The following is an 18,049-nucleotide window of genomic DNA, read 5'->3' as shown; positions in this document are numbered from 1 at the left end:
ACAATTATGCCGGGCCCAACCAAGTTTGGGTTCCGAAGAAGGTCTAATCCATTTGTAGTGCAGGGCATTAAATGAAAGAAATATGTCCTAAGTCCAATCATGTATTAGGATTTAGGAATAACTTTTATGTAATCTGTTTTGATTTCATTGATATTAATAAAGACTTGTTTTGCTTTTATTACGGACTTTATCTATTTAAGTGTTTAAATAAGATATACCATAGTTTAGAGTAAAGCTTTTTATGGATTATGAGGAGATCATAATAGCGAGACCTAAAAAGATGATAACTCTAAACTTAAATAGTTCCTGGTCGTAGGATTACTAACTGATAATTAATAATCCGCAAAGATCGGTACATACTATGCTTGCTTCATTATGAAGGATGTCTGTTCTCATAGACATTTGTGTGGTGACACTATAGCTAGTATGTGGGTGCTTATTATAGAATAAGTTCACTGAACATGACTCGCCCAGCTGAACAACTGATGGAGTTCACTCACGTGTCAGCAGTTGTTCGCTTAGTGATAGTTGTACAGGTATCCTTAGACTTGAGGTCATCATAGTCATCTTGTATACACTGAACTATGCTTTGGTTTAGTTCTTAGTCTCCAAGGACAATTATTAGGGCTCTTCTGGGTATAGGAATTTGTACACAAAGATAGTGTATGATCAATAAAGGATCTACCCCTTCCAGTGAAGGAAGCGAATGTTCAAGGCTGATCCACTTATGCTAGTTCAGGAATCTCTGGCCAGAGTGAATGAAATTAGAAAGGAGTTTCTAATTTGCATAGAACTACGCATAGTAAATGGTAAGCAAGTGATTGAATTAGATAGGCTTGACACGAGATCCATGCCTTGTATTTAATCGGGACATTGTAGGGTAGAAGGAGTTTATTGTACGGTAACTATTCACTGAATAGGTTATTGGTATTCTAAGCAGTGAATTCATATTATCCGGATAGTCGCGATATGCAGAGAAGTATCCCTCACGATGTAGAATAAATGTGATTAATTAATTAATCATATTTAATAAATTAGAGAATTTATATAAATAATGATAAAATAGTTTTATTATTATTTATTTCTACTACCGGCTTAATATTGAACCTACAGGGTCATACAATAAAAAGAGAATGATTTAATGGTGGAGGAATTAATTAATAATGGCTAATAATTATTTATTTGTGAAATAAATAATTAATTGGCAAATTTAATAATTGATTAAATGAGATTTAATTGATTATAAATTAATTAAGAAAAGTTCTTAATATTATTAATTAAGAATTTAATTTTTGGAAATTAAATCAAGAGAGAGAATTATTTCTAAAGTGTTTAGAAAAAGGATTAGTAATTAAAAGGTGTTTTAATTATTAATGAGAATAATAAATGGGATAATAATAATAATATTTATGGGAAAATTTCAGCTATAAATTTTGCCTATAAATACACTATTATAGACCCTAATTTTATTCGAACCCACATCGAACCTGAAAACCCAAAAAGTTTGGAAAACCCAATTCTCTTAACCTCCTTCCTCCTCCTTAACATCGTTTTCTTGGTGGATACCGGTGGAGTGCTTCACACTTGAGGAGCAACTGCTAAGGATCTCTGATCGTTGTCTTCGAATTATTTTTAAAGGTTAGATTCGATCCCTCGAATTTTTATTCATGATTTATATGCTTTTATTTGGATTTTATGTGTGTAAAAGTGTTTTACCATGCCCCCGCTGCGTTTAAAATCCAACATTAAACAGGTGGAACCGGTAGTGTGGATTCTTGACATTGGATCTTCAAGATATATGACCGGAGATAGAGCTCTGCTATCAAATGTGGTTGAGAAAGCTGGCTCACTGGTTACCTTTCGAGATAACAACAAAGGTTTAACTGACGGATATGGCTGTTTGCAAGATGGAAATGTTATCATTGAAAACGTGTATATTGTGCTAGGTTATTATCAGGAAGCAGTATTTATCATATAGCACCAGTGACGAGACTTGAGGATATTACGACATATCAGGCACCTGATGCACATTACACTTGGAATTGGACTCTAGTAAGATGTGTACAAGTGTACTCCTGGTTGATGAGTCAAATGAGGAAGTCAGTGCACCACAAATCATGGACTTTGCAGCTGCAGATCTATTGGACTATGCAATCTCTACTTCACAATCTCACTTCAGGTTGGTATGAACTAGTGTACTACTCAAGCAATCGTCAAGGACATGGTATTGCACTCTAACTGAAGTTATAGTTTAATATGAACTAGTAGAGTCGTCATATTAATAACTCTCTTATCACTAGGCACAAACATATTATTTTATATGTGTAGTGAGTTTTAGGAGAAAATCAAACTTCTTTCTACATTAGTGATTTCTTATTTTATTAAAATCTTTTGAAATCACTATTGTACATCATTTCTCTCAAAAGATTAAATGTATAATTTTCATTCATTATATATCTTAAGTACATTTTATCTCTCTATTGCCATATGTTCTATGATACAGGTTCAATCTCCAACGGCTTTCTTTCATTGACAGTCATGATGTTGAAAACGCACAACATCTATCCCAGACTGTAAAGACAAACAAAGAAACAGAACCAACCAACACTCTCTTACCACTAAAATATAGTATGAATGAGCGTGAGGGAGATAGTGCCTTAGTGCACCACATAAGGAAGGTTCTGAAGTCAACCCAGCAGCTCTGTCTCCTACAAAGATGAGTAGTATTTAAACCGAGACAATTGCTAGCTCCCATACATCTTCTCAAAAAGATGTAATGGCTGAAAAGGCACAAAAACATTTACTAGATTCATTCTCTCAACAGTGTGCGTCTATTGAAATTTGCCTGTCGTCTTGGGTATCCGTTGTAGTGTCACCACCTCAAACATAAACAATTCTTGATGCACAAGGAAAGGTTACACACACAAAGGACGAGTTGACAGAAACAAAAGTTTCGACCATTTTAAGGTCAGATTCGATTGTTCAAGGTTCGTTAATGGACCAATTGCCTTTACATGTGTTAGGAGAGGATACTGATCCAAAAGCCATATGTCAGTGGTTAGTGTCTACCTCCCCAGGCTTAAATCCCCTGGATGCATCTGCGGATAGTGGATCTGACATAGGTGCAGATCGGCAACTTTTTGACAATGATTCAAATATTACCTGATGAGTCACAAGGAAATGTCTTCACAGACATTAGAAGGGAACTTTGATCTTTATGTTAAAATTTGTTGGATAATTGCTTACCTTCCCAGAATTCAAATCTAGAACCCTAAAAGGGAAACTAGCAACTTGTAGATTATGACTCAGATTTAACTAACGAGTTTAACAAGGATGGGGATTTGCGAACTCCCATTACACCACCTGTGACCTCCTTAAGGATGGCTAAGGTGATTTTCCTTGCAGGTACAACTAAATGTTGGAGCTATGAGAGGAGTGATACACTTGTGAGAACGAGTGTAAACACGAGTGGAAAGAAGAGTGAAACACATGTGAGGTACACTAAACAGAATCACACACTCACAGTGAGGAAGAAAGAGAAACTACTTGTTATTTCTTTTCCAACCAAGTGAAATATGAGAACTCCTTCAGACAACGGCATACATTCCTTCTCTAAAGGGGAGATAAAAGCTTTAGTAATAGTTTAGAGGATTCCTCAACTAAGGGGGAGAAATAGCAGGGAGGAAGAAAAAGATCCTACATATGTACACTACACCACACCATTGTTGTTTGTAACTACGGATCCTATTGTACGGGAGATGTGGTAAACACAAGGTGATTTTCTAGTAAGGGAAGAAGCTGTTTTCCAAAAGGGTAGTACCATTGGTTTTTATCTGCGGATCCTATTCTATGGGATATGTGGTAAACGAAGGTGATCTCTTTTAAACAATTGATTCTCATAGGGGGAGAAGCAAGAGAGATATGCGCTTCTCAACAGGAAATGTGGTTGTACAAATGAAGATGAAACTACTTGAAGATATGTTCAGTCTAGAGGAACATCTATTTCGAATCTGGAAAATGTTAAATGTTATCCAGAACTTTTCTGCTATTTACTTTACATTTCTGTTTATATCTTTTTCTTATTTGTTAGTTGAGTTATCCTATAGGTATTTGTTGTTATTGTCTAACAAACAAATAGGGGGAGATTGTTAGGAATATGTCATAGCCTATTTGTTTATTCGAGGATTTAACTCAACTCAAATAAGAATGTAACAAGTAAATAGTGGATCTACCGTCAAAGAGATCTCACAAAGTAACATCTGTCAAAGGATTCAGAAACAAGGTTCATCTACAGACTTGAGAAATTACTTCACTGGAAGAAGTTCAAGAAATTGATCAAGCCTCAGTGATACAAATCAAGATTGTGGATTTAATCAAGTGACAGAGATCTCGTCAGGGTATCAGATAATTACAGGGATTTAATCTGAAGAAAATCAAGTATCAAAGTCAAGATATGAAGAAACGTCATGGAAGTTAGTCACTCATGAACCAGACAGTACATCGAGTGTCAACATTGAAGTGGTGGAACTGATTCATAATTTTCAGTGATTTTCAGAAGATTTTCAGAAGAATGGTTGCAGTTCAAGAGTAGTATTAATTCTCTATTAATTAATTAAGTCATATAGTTTAATTAAGAAAATAAATCATATTTGCAAAGATTAATTTATTGATTAATTGAATTAATTGATTAATTAATTCTGAATTAATATTAAGAATTTACGGAATTTTAAGTGGATTAAAATTAGTTTTAATTCAGCAAGACAATTGAAATTGAACTAGCATGACAATCTGGATTGTCATACGATTGTCATGCCAGGCCATTTTCAATTATCTCACTGAAAGTTCTACTGGAAGGAGATAGTCTTGCTAGTTCAGTTTGATAGTCTTGCTAGTTCAACAGATAGTCTTGCCGAAAGTCATACTAGCTTAAACTGATTGTCATACCGAAAGTTCTACTAGTTCAGCAGATTGTCTTGCTAGTTCAACCGATTGTCATTCCAGTTCAAGTGATTCTGTTGATTGAATTAAAAAGACAGAAGCAGCATAAGACACAATCATCCAACAGAACACAAGTCAACCATTCAAGAACAAAAAGAAAAGAAGCAGCCAATATTTCATCCTTCATCTGCAAACTTCAAGATCACAATTTCTAGTTTTAAAGTTAAATCCAAACAACTCGGAATCATTCTCTTTTTCTTGTGTAACTATCTAGCGGATCAAAATCCCTAGAACTTAATCTCAAATTGCGTTTAACATTTGATTCTTTTTATTGCAAAAATTGAAAAAATTGAAAAAGTTCATGTCGATACCCTTGACAAGTTTAATAATATTGTCATACCCCAACTTAAACAACAAATTAAATATAACTATCACAACAAATAAATAAATATACCCAAATCCAAGATCTTACAGTTTAGGGTTTGGAACAGCCCAACACTACCATCTATTATAACTGATTTTAAATACCGAGTCCTCACACAAGCTACTATCACTTATTCTACCTGAGCTCGAACATAAGCATCAGCATCACAGGTCTTACGGGCAGTCTGCTTGAATCTAACCATAGCTGCTAGTTGTAATATCAGGGTAAAGCAAGGAGTGAGCCAAATGCTCAACAAGTGCTAAACAATACGATACAAAACATAAATCGAGATATATATTAAAGAATGTCAATGGGAAGACATAACCAGTGATAACGAGAGATAAAACTTTGGGTGATGGCATCATTCCGTTTGTATCAATATAATTTCAAAATCATATCTTAATCAAAATCATTTTATGACGCTACGGATTATAGCCGGTGATCAGCCGCGAAGTAATCACGAACCTCGCTGGGTTCTAAAACATTAATGGGAATCCCTAGGCAACTTTTAAGCATAATATAAGTGTGGAAAGGACTCGCGTCTCAGTCCAGATCCACTATTCAAAGAAAACATGTATCCCCCTTTGGGACTGAAAACCCACATTTTATTTTTTTCAAAAACTGATGCCGATTTATAACAAAATCTCTTTTACAGTAAACATTTTTTTCTTTTTTTATCAAGGGATTATAGATCAACTCGAAACACGGGAAATATGGTACTAAATCTCAGGGCCATGATTCACAAAACTATACTTTATTAAAGTAACTGAATGGTTTTCATATATCAAAGATTAGACAAGGGGATTTAGTGAGGCTATTGGATATTATAAAGGGTAATGCCAAATTGGGCTTAAACCAATGGTTTCTCGTTAAGGTACAGGTGTTGGATCATCAAGAAGATAAGCTTCATGAATACTAAGAGTGTTAAGGTATGAAGAAATGATCTTTAGCTCAGGATATATCAGAATTGTCAAGCTTTAGGATAAGAAAGAGGGGTATCAATCGATGAGGAATCACTTTGATAAATATCTGGCCTTCAGGATTTAAGGTAAGTTTCTGTAGGGGTTCAAGTATCAGGATGAGATATCAATGCTTAGGAATCATTAGCATGGTAATCAAGAGAATCAACCAAGTGTTATAACAACCCTTTATTCTATCATGGAAGCAATTTTACTTTATCATAATAGGACTACTTTGCAATAAGTACTCGAGGGTTCATGGCATCTTTATATAATTCAAAGATAACATAAGATATGCTTGATTTAATATATCAAATGACACAGGATAGTTGCAGCAATGTATGAACTATTAGCAGTAAATATGAAGGACAAGTTGAATCACTTGCCTTGAGAAAGGCTGGTCTAGTTTGACTGGTAGGAGCAACAACTGGAGCTTCACTCGACCATTATGGCAAGTTTTCCCTCGTCTCGAGATCTTACATAAATAATAATAATCCTCATTATAATATACTCTCACCAACTTAACCTATTTACAACCCGAATTTAAACACGGATGGCACTTAGGCCTATATGCACTTAATTTATATTCACCTTTAATTTATAGTTGCACACACATAGCCATATAATCACATATCATATATTAATACCAAATAATACCATATACACCATAATGCAACACTAGGCTTGGATGATCTCGATCCCCCAACTTAAATCACTTGGTCGCTAAACTAGACAAAGTCTTCTAATTTTGGCTTCCTAACTCGATGTGCCTTTACTAAACTATCCAAGACCTATTGACCCTCACTTGTGCCTTTTATTCTACTGACCTTATATTATCTTTCAACTATGGTGGTCAGCCTAAATCTCACTCCTAAGTGTTCTAAAACTATGTGCTAAGTGAAAGTGTTCACTGGTGCAAATTTCAGAATGACAACTATGGTTTCTTGAGTGCATTTGACACCCTTAAACTATAGGTTTTCCTTTAAAATTATTACACAAGACTCTCCTGAACTAAGGGCATCTCCCAAACTTGATGTGGCTCAAGGGCCTGGCTTGGGCCTTCTTGGGCCTAAGCTCAAAGTCCATGGTTCCCCTGTTTTCCTGGGCAGAAAACACCCTAACTTGAATTAACTTGTGACACATGGTTCTAACTCATATCCTATGAACTATGGTTGGAAAAAATTCTCTAACACTCCCTCTAACTAAGGCCCAACAGGGCCTAATGAGGGCCTACCCATGACATGGTCAAATCTCCCTATTTTTAAGTTGCAACAAAACTGTACCCTGCTGGACAGATTTTGTCATTCTACTTGTGCACCTAACCAAATGACATGCAAACCTCCAACCAACACCTAAAACCTTTTATATACTCCCAATACTAATTTTTGGTTGGTTGGGCCTCAAAGTTCACATCAATTACATGGTCAAAACTCACTCTAAACCTCAGGGTACTAAACTGTTTTTCTGCAGAAACTATAACTCTCCTTTCTCCAAGGTTTTGACTTGACAACTCAACCATCAACAACCCAATACCCAAACCAAGACTTAAACATGGTGATCTACTAAACTAATTCCTTTATACTCAAAATAATCTTGGTGGAGATCATCCTTACCTAAGGTGCAATCATGGCAAAACAAAAGAAACCACATTTCATAACTCACAAATCATCAAGTTTTTGAAACAACAAGTTATGCATTTTATAAAAGATATACACAACTTATTACCATGAATCAAGAAGCATTAATTAATATTAACACATTATTCCTACTGAAATTAAAGCTTACTAATAAAATCTTTCCAAATGATCAAAATCTTATAACATTCTAAATGAAATCCACATGCATGCATGTCTTCGAGTTTTGCAAGCCAAACAACATGTTTTCTAAATTTGTTTTACCAAGAAATTTACATGCAAGCCTAGAATGAGCTATATCTAGATGATCACTTAGCATGCAAGGAGTTTCATCAAATTTTTACTACAAAATTCAAGCCATTATCACATAAACATGCAAAAATTGAACAAAGCAACAAGAATGGTCTCAAGAAACATTCATTCGGCTCCCCTATGGTCATGGCCGAATGAAATGGAAGGGAATGGCCATGTAACATCAAGAGTTTTCTTCTCAAGACTTGGAACTTCACCATTCCTTGTAGTCCTCTCAAAAACAACCATAAACTCACAAGAATCAAGGTTATACTTTGAGTTTCAACTAAAACCTTAACATGCAACCTTAAAACTTAAACTTCCTACTCAAAACTCTTTAAAATATAAGTGATCATGGCATGGGAAGTAACATTTACTTGTTGTAGAAGGTGGAACTTGATTGAGAAAGAAAGAAAATGGGGAGGGGGTTGATCTCGGCAAAACCCGAGAGTGAGGGGGGAGAAAACCGAGAGTGAGAGAGTGGAAAGAGGGAAGAAAGAGTGTGGTGGTGAGTGATGTGTGAAATGATCATGTCTTTACTTGTTTTACGGTTTTTGTTTTGACAAATGTGAGTGGAAATAGGAATTGACATGACCACCCTCCCACTTAAACTTGGATCATTTTGCATGCAAGGGTAAAGGAGGAATTTGGCTAGAAAATAAGAGTTAGTGGGGGTGGTAATTGTCTCTTTAGCCCTTTTGGATTGAATAGAAAGGATTTGCATGCAAGGACAACTATGTAATTTGCTAATTATAACAATTAACATTTATAAAGATTTATTTTTATAAAATAAAACACAAGTTGAAAAATTATAAAATTTATACCATAAAATAACTTGGATTTTTAGAATTTTTATAAAACTACTTTTGAATTTTGTGAACAAATAACTTTTAAAAAGATATTTATTCAAGGTTTAAAAATATTCCTTATAAATCAAAAATGAAAGAAATAAATAAATTTTTGCTTTGAAAATTCATATACCATATAATGAAAATTTAAGACGCAGAAATTCTCATTCACACAAGCATACAATAGTTGAATATATTGGCATTCGGCTTTATAATTACACCAAATTTACAATTAATATTACACAGAAATGACGGGTGTAACATCATCTCCCCCTTAAGGGATTCTTTCCCCAGAATCTAAGAGAACATATGAAGATACCGGGAACGCATATCAGACTCTAACTCCCAAGTCGATTCTTGGACCTTAGGGTTCCTCCAAAGTACTTTTACTAACTTTACTCACTTATTTCTAAGACTATTCTCTTGCCAGTCGAGTATTTTGACCGGTTGCTCCACAAATGACAGGTCTGCCTGAATTTCTACTGGTTCATATTCTATTATATGGCTAGCGTCAGGGTTGTACTTCTTAAGCAATGACACATGGAACATATTATGCACGTGCTGATACAGAGGTGGTAAGGCCAACTCGTAGGCCACCTTCCCTACTTGACTCAAAATTTCAAAAGGACCTATGTATCTAGGTGCTAACTTCCCTTTCTTGCCGAATCTATGCAACCCTTTTCTAGGTGACACCTTCAACAAAATAGCTTCGCCAATTTGGAATTGAACATTCTTACATGCCGGATCCGCATACTTCCTCTGTCTATCTTGAGCAGCAAGTAGCCTTTTCTGAATTAACTTGACTGAGTCATGCAATTGTTGTACCAATTCTGAGCCGAGAATCCTTCCTTCTCCTACTTCATCCCAACTTGTTGGTGATCTACATTTTCGCCCGTACAAAGCTTCGTATGGTGGCATGCCGATACTGGAATGATAGCTATTGTTGTAAGAGAATTCAATCAACGGCAAGTGGTTGTCCCAACTTTCTGCAAAATCGATTGCACAACTGCGCAACATGTCTTCGATTGTTTGAATTGGCCTTTCGCTTTGTCCATCAGTCTGCGGGTGGTACGCCGTGCTCATATTGAATTTCGTGCTAAGACATTCTTGAAATTGCTTCCAAAATCTCGAGTTAAATCGGGGATCTCTGTCTGAAACTATTGATACAGGTACTCCATGCCTTAGTACGATTTCACGCACATACAGATGAACCAATTTGTCTAATGATGACTTCTCGTTAATTGGAAGGAAATGCGCTGACTTTGTAAGACGGTCAACTATAACCCATATAGCGTCATGCCCGGATTTTGTTCGAGGTAGTCCTACTATAAAGTCCATAGCGATATTTTCCCATTTCCATTCTGGAATCTTTAGGGGCTGAATTAATCCGCTTGGTCGTTGATGTTCTGCCTTCACTTTCTGACAAGTATAACACTTCGCAACCCATTCCGCTACGTCTCGCTTCATATTTGGCCACCAAAAGTTTTTCTTTAAGTCCCGATACATCTTGGTACTTCCCGGGTGGATTGAAAATTTCGAATTGTGGGCTTCGTGTAGGATCTCATTCTTTATTTCAGGTACATGAGGAATCCATATTCTGGAAGAAAACCTTAGTATCCCTTGCTCATCCCTTTGAGTATTAATCTCTTCTCCAGATAACTGATTCTTCTCTTTCTCCATTACTTCTTCTTGATATTTCTTTATCTTTTCCACTAGTGTTGGCTGAAAAGTCATTGTACGATAAACTTCTTCAACTTTTCCGCAAGCACAAAGTTCCAGTTCAAATCTCTTGATTTCTTCAGATAACTCCTTTGATGTTGCCATCATATTCAATCTCTCCTTTCTACTTAGAGCATCGGCCACAACATTCGCCTTTCCAGGATGGTAATTTATCGAACAATCATAGTCCTTGATCAATTCCAGCCATCTCCTCTGCCTCATATTGAGCTCCTTCTGAGTGAAAATGTACTTTAAACTCTTGTGATCCGTGTAGATTTCACACTTTTCTCCGTAGAGGTAATGTCTCCAAATCTTTAGTGCGAACACTATGGCGGCTAGTTCCAAGTCATGCGTCGGGTACTTCAACTCATGCGGTTTCAACTGTATTGACACATACGCGATCACCTTACTATGTTGCATTAACACACAACCCAATCCCTTATGTGAAGCGTCGCTGAATATCACAAAGTTTCCTTGATCATCTGGAAGTACTAACACCGGAGCTGTTACCAATCTCTGCTTCAACTCTTGAAAGCTATCCTCACATTCTGCACTCCATTCAAACTTTTGATTCTTTCTGGTTAACTTGGTCAATGGCGTGGCGACTTTCGAAAAATCCTTGAAGAACCTTCTATAGTATCATGCCAACCCTAGAAAACTTCACACTTCCGTAGGAGTCTTTGGCCTCTCCCAGCTCATAACTACCTCAATCTTTGTCGGATCCACTTTAACTCCTTCATTTCCAATGACATGCCCCAAAATTGAACTTCCTTTAACCAAAACTCATATTTGGTAAACTTGGCGTACAACTTCTCTTGACGGAGTATCTCCAATGCTATCCAGAGGTGCTGTTTATGTTCTTCTTCCGACTTAGAATAAATGAGGATGTCATCAATGAACACCACGATAAACTTGTCCAAATACTTCTTAAATACTCGATTCATCAAATCCATAAATGCGGTCGGGGCGTTGGTCAATCCAAACGGCATTACTAGGAATTCATAATGCCCATATCTGGTCCTAAATGCTGTCTTGGGAATATCTTCTTCTTTGATCTTTAATTGATGGTATCCCGATCTCAAGTCAATTTTTGAAAAGCACTTTGCTCCCTTCAACTGATCAAAAAGGTCATCTATTCTTGGTAGCGGGTAGCGGTTCTTGATCGTTACCTTATTCAACTCCCGATAATCTATGCATAGTCACATACTCCCATCTTTGTTCTTTACAAACATAACAGGTGCTCCCCATGGCGATGTACTTGGCCGTATCACTCCTTTATACAACAACTCTTGAAGCTGGCTCGCCAACTCTTTCATTTCTGGTGGTGCCATTCTATATGGGGCCTTTGAAACTGGTTCCGACCCTGGAGCAAGGTTGATCTCGAACTCGATTTGTCGATCTGGTGGTAAGCCAGGTAGTTCGTCGGGAAACACATCTGGGAACTCGTTAACTACAGGGATATCTTCTATGTTGGGGTTGCCCTTTTCTGAATCCACTACATACGCTAGGAATGACTCATAACCTTTTCTAAGTAGCTTCTTAGCCTGAACGATTGTGAGAAATAGTTGTTCTTTCCTCTGCCCCTTAAATACTACCTTATCTCCACTCTTCGCCTTTAAATACACTTTCTTTGTCTTACAATTAATCTAAGCGTTATTTTCTCCTAACCAATCCATGCCTAAAATTATATCAAACTCTCCCAACTTGAAGAGTATCAAGTCGGCTGAGAACTTATACCCCGAAATATCAATCTCACACTTCCGACAGAATTGATTCACATGAATCTTCTCTTGGTTCGCAATTACCACATTTACTACCTCACTCATAATCATTTTATCACATTGAAGCTTATCAACAAAAGATTCTGATATGAAAGATCTTGTTGCTCCCGAATCAATCAATACTTTAGCTTTGACATTATTGAGTAAAAGTGTACCTGCTATCACCTCAGAATTCTGAACAACATCCTTCATCTTCAGATCAAATGTCCTTAGTGTTGCTTGCGGAGTTGGTGTAGGTGGTGGAGGTAATGCCAATACCTCAGCTGGCACGCTCGAACTGGTACTTCCCACGTTCATTAGAGCTTTGACTGGTCCGATTGCCTTACACTTCCTAGCCATGTGTCCAGTCTTCCCACACTTGTAGCACGTAACTCCTTGCTTCGGCATCTTGCACTCATTCCCCAAATGTCCCTTCTGATTGCACCTATAGCATGTCATACTCAACTTATTACACACTCCGGGGTGCCTTCTTCCACAGTGCTTGCATTCGGGTCTCTGGAACCTGTTTTCTCCAACTTGCCCTTGGCTTGCCTGGATGTTCCCCTTTGATTCTTGCCTTTTTCCCAAATTTTCCTTCTTTTGAAAATTTCCGCCCTTATGGAATCCGATCCTCTTTACATTCCGATCTCGTGAACTTCCCGCTTCAGACTTTTCTCCATAAAATGGAACCTTCCTCTTCTTGTTATCCCTTTCTTTCCTTGACTGTGTCCCATTATTTTCAATTAGAGCAGCTTTCTGTACTACTCCCGCATAAGTTTCAAGCTCAAACGTAGCCACTCTATCTCTGATCTAAGGCTCCAATCCTTGCTGAAATTTCTTCGCTTTTTCCTCCTCGGTACTGGTATACTTTGTCACAAACCTTGACAACTCAGTGAACTTCTTCTCATACTCCGGTACAGTCATGTTCCCTTGCTTCAGCTCCAAAAATTTAAGCTCCATCTGATTCTGCATGTACTTAGGGTAATACTTGTCCAGAAATAACTTCTTAAATCTCTCCCAAGAAACCTGTTGAGTTGCTTCCATAGCTTTTACTGATTCCCACCAATAGATGACTTCGCCCTTTAAGAAGTAAGTAGCATACGGCGTCTTCTGATCATCTCCTAACTATACCAACTCAAAAGCCCTTTTCCATCTCCTTGATCCATGTGTTAGCTATTACTGGATCAGTGGTATCATGAAATGTAGGTGGATTCACATTCTGAAAAGTCTTGAAAGTGACAATTTGTCTAGGTGGTACTGGTGGTTCAGGTGGTTGGTGTGGTTCATGGTTATCTTGGTTTTCAATTCGCTGTTGAAGAGTTAGTTGTTGTTGGGCTATAGCATTGGTTTGCTGTTGCAAAGTTTCCAGTTGTCGAAGAATATTTGGGTCTGTGGTGGATGTGGTTGTTGGGTTCTTCTTTTTGGGAGGCATGATCCTGAAATAAGAGTTATGTCAAAACAGATATGAATAATAAAACAATTTGAGGGTATCGCATGGCATTCTTAGTTACATATGAGGTCAGGTTTCAAATTAAGCAGATATGATGATGCTTATAAAAGCGTATAATAATAGTTGAGAGCAATTGGAACAATAGAGCATGATTATTGAAATTTAAAGGTCACAATACATGGGATTAGAACAAAGTCTGATTCTAGGATCAACAGGCTTATTTAAAGGAAATAACGGAAACAACTGGGAAATTTTACGGAGTCTGATAGTACAACAACATGAAAGGTAAATGGAAAGAACTAAGGCTCCACTCCATCTGAACGGGGCTTGGTAGTATTTTCCTCTCGAAGCGTCTTCACAATGCTTTGGAGCTCATCCGCCACCATCTGAATGACATACTGGCTGGTACGGTCCCGGTGCGCTGGCATCTCCTCAAGCTTAGTGTTGGCGTACTGAACCAAGGTCTCAAGTCTCACAGTCATCTGCTCCTTGGGCTTCCCTTCGTAGTTTCGGCTGTCCGGGTACACATTCTTCAGTCGGTCTATCAATCGGTCGTACTTTCCCTGAAGCATATCAAACTCGCGCCTCAACTCATCATACACGGTGAAAGCAATAGTGTCGTCCGAACCAGAGGATGACGAGGAATGCGCCCTTTGCTGACAAACCAATAAGAGGAGTATTAATAATAAACTTAATTAACCTACTCTCTCGCATAATATCTATAACCTACACATATACCCTTTAACCTATTTGGGTTGTCCAGGGACTCTAAACCGTAGCTCTGATACCAAAACATGTCACACCCCAACTTAAACAGCAAATTAAATATAACTATCACAACAAATAAATAAACATACCCAAATCCAAGATCTTACAGTTTAGGGTTTGGAACAGCCCAACACTACCATCTATTACAACTGATTTTAAATACCGAGTCCTCACACAAACTACTATCACTTATTCTACCTGAGCTCGAACATAAGCATCAGCATCACAGGTCTTACGGGCAGTCTGCTTGAATCTAACCATAGCTGATAGCTGTAATATCAGGGTAAATCAAGGAGTGAGCCAAATGCTCAACAAGTGCTAAACAATACGATACAAAACATAAATCGAGATATATATTAAAGAATATCAATGGGAAGACATAACCAGTGATAATGAGAGATACAATTTTGGGTGATGGCATCATTCCGTTTGTATCAAAACAATTTCAAAATCATATCTTAATCAAAATAATTTTATGACGCTACGGATTACAGCCGGTGATCAGCCGTGAAGTAATCCCGAACCTCGCTGGGTTCTAAAACATTAATGGGAATCCCTAGGCAACTTTTAAGCCTAATATAAGTGTGGAAAGGACTCGCGTCTCAGTCCAGATCCACTATTCAAAGAAAACATTTATCCCCCTTTGGGACTGAAAACCCACATTTTATTTTTTTCAAAAACTGATGCCGATTTATAACAAAATCTCTTTTACAGTAAACATTTTTTTCCTTTTTTATCAAGGGATTATAGATCAACTCGAAACACGGGAAATATGGTACTAAATCTCAGGGCCATGATTCACAAAACTATACTTTATTAAAGTAACTGAATGGTTTTCATATATCAAAGATTAGACAAGGGGATTTAGTGAGGCTATTGGATATTATAAAGGGTAATGCCAAATTGGGCTTAAAGCAATGGTTTCTCGTTAAGGTACAGGTGTTGGATCATCAAGAAGTTAAGCTTCATGAATACTAAGGGTGTTAAGGTATGAAGAAATGATCTTTAGCTCAGGATATATCAGAATTGTCAAGCTTTAGGATAAGAAAGAGGGGTATCAATCGGTGAGGAATCACTTTGATAAATATCTGGCCTTCAGGATTCAAGGTAAGTTTCTATAGGGGTTCAAGTATCAGGATGAGATATCAATGCTTAGGAATCATTAGCACGTTAATCAAGAGAATCAACCAAGTGTTATAACAACCCTTTATTCTATCATGGCAGCAATTTTACTTTATCATAATAGGACTACTTTGCAATAAGTACTCGAGGGTTCATGGCATCTTTATATAATTCAAAGATAACATAAGATACGCTTGATTTAATATATCAAATGACACAGGATAGTTGCAGCAATGTATGAACTATTAGCAGTAAATATGAAGGACAAGTTGAATCACTTGCCTTGAGAAAGGCTGGTCTGGTCTGACTGGTAGGAGCAACAACTGGAGCTTCACTCGACCTTTATGGCAAGTTTTCCCTCGTCTCGAGATAATACATAAATAATAATAATCCTCATTATAATATACTCTCACCAACTTAACCTATTTACAACCCGAATTTAAACATGGATGACACTTAGGCCTATATGCACTTAATTTATATTCACCTTTAATTTATAGTTGCACACACATAGCCACATAATCACATATCATATATTAATACCAAATAACACCATATACACCATAATGCAACACTAGGCTTGGATGATCTCGATCCCCCAACTTAAGTCACTTGGTCGCTAAACTAGACAAAGTCTTCTAATTTTGGCTTCCTAACTCGATGTGCCTTTACTAAACTATCCAAGACCTATTGAACCTCACTTGTGACTTTTATTCTACTGACATTATACTATCTTACAACTATGGTGGTCAGCCTAAATCTCACTCCTAAGTGTTCTAAAACTATGTGCTAAGTGAAAGTGTTCACTGGTGCCAATTTCAAAATGACAACTATGGTTTCTTGAGTGCATTTGACACCCTTAAACTATAGGTTTTCCTTTAAAATTATTACACAATACTCTCCTGACCTAAGGGCATCTCCCAAACTTGATGTGGCTCAAGGGCCTGGCTTGGGCCTTCTTGGGCCTAAGCTCAAAGTCCATGGTTCCCCTGTTTTCCTGGGCAGAAAACACCCTAACTTGAATTAACTTGTGACACATGGTTCTAACTCATATCCTATGAAATATGGTTGGAAAAACTTCTCTGACACTCCCTCTAACTAAGGCCCAACAGGGCCTAATGAGGGCCTACCCATGACATGGTCAAATCTCCCTATTTCTAAGTTGCAACAAAACTGTACCCTGCTGGACAGATTTTGTCATTCTACTTGTGCACCTAACCAAATGACATGCAAACCTCCAACCAACACCTAAAACCTTTTTATATACTCCCAATACTAACCTTTGGTGGCTTGGGCCTCAAAGTGCACATCAATGACATGGTCAAAACTCACTCTAAACCTCAGGGTACTAAACTGATTTTCTGCAGAAACTATAACTCTCCTTTCCCCAAGGTTTTGACTTGACAAGTCAACCACCAACAACCCAATACCCAAACCAAGACTTAAACATGGTGATCTACTAAACTAATTCCCTTATACTCAAAATAATCTTGGTGGAGATCATCCTTACCTAAGGTGCAATCATAAACAACAAGTTATGCATTTTATAAAAGATATACACGACTTATTACCATGCATCAAGAAGCATTAATCAATATTAACACATTATTCCTACTGAAATTAAAGCTTACTAATAAAATCTTTCCAAATGATCAAAATATTATAACATTCTAAATGAAATCCACATGCATGCATGTCTTCGAGTTTTGCAAGCCAAACAACATGTTTTCTAAATTTGTTTTACCAAGAAATTTACAGGAAAGCCTAGCATGAGCTATATCTAGATGATCACTTAGCATGCAAGGAGTTTCATTAAATTTTTACTACAAAATTCAAGCCATTATCACATAAACACGCAAAAATTGAACAAAGCAACAAGAATGGTCTCAAGAACCATTCATTCGGCTCCCCTATGGTCATGGCCGAATGAAATGGAAGGGAATGGCCATTTAACATCAAGAGTTTTCTTCTCAAGGCTTGGCACTTCACCATTCCTCGTAGTCCTCTAAAAAAAACCTTAAACTCACAAGAATCAAGGTTGTACTTTGAGTTTTAACTAAAACATTAACATGCAACCTTAAAACTTAAACTTCCTACTCAAAACTCTTTAAAATATAAGTGATCATGGCATGGGAA

This window comes from Apium graveolens, chromosome 1 (assembly GCF_009905375.1).
Source record: "Apium graveolens cultivar Ventura chromosome 1, ASM990537v1, whole genome shotgun sequence".
NCBI lineage: Eukaryota > Viridiplantae > Streptophyta > Magnoliopsida > Apiales > Apiaceae > Apium > Apium graveolens.
Note: the sequence above shows the minus strand (reverse complement) of the source record.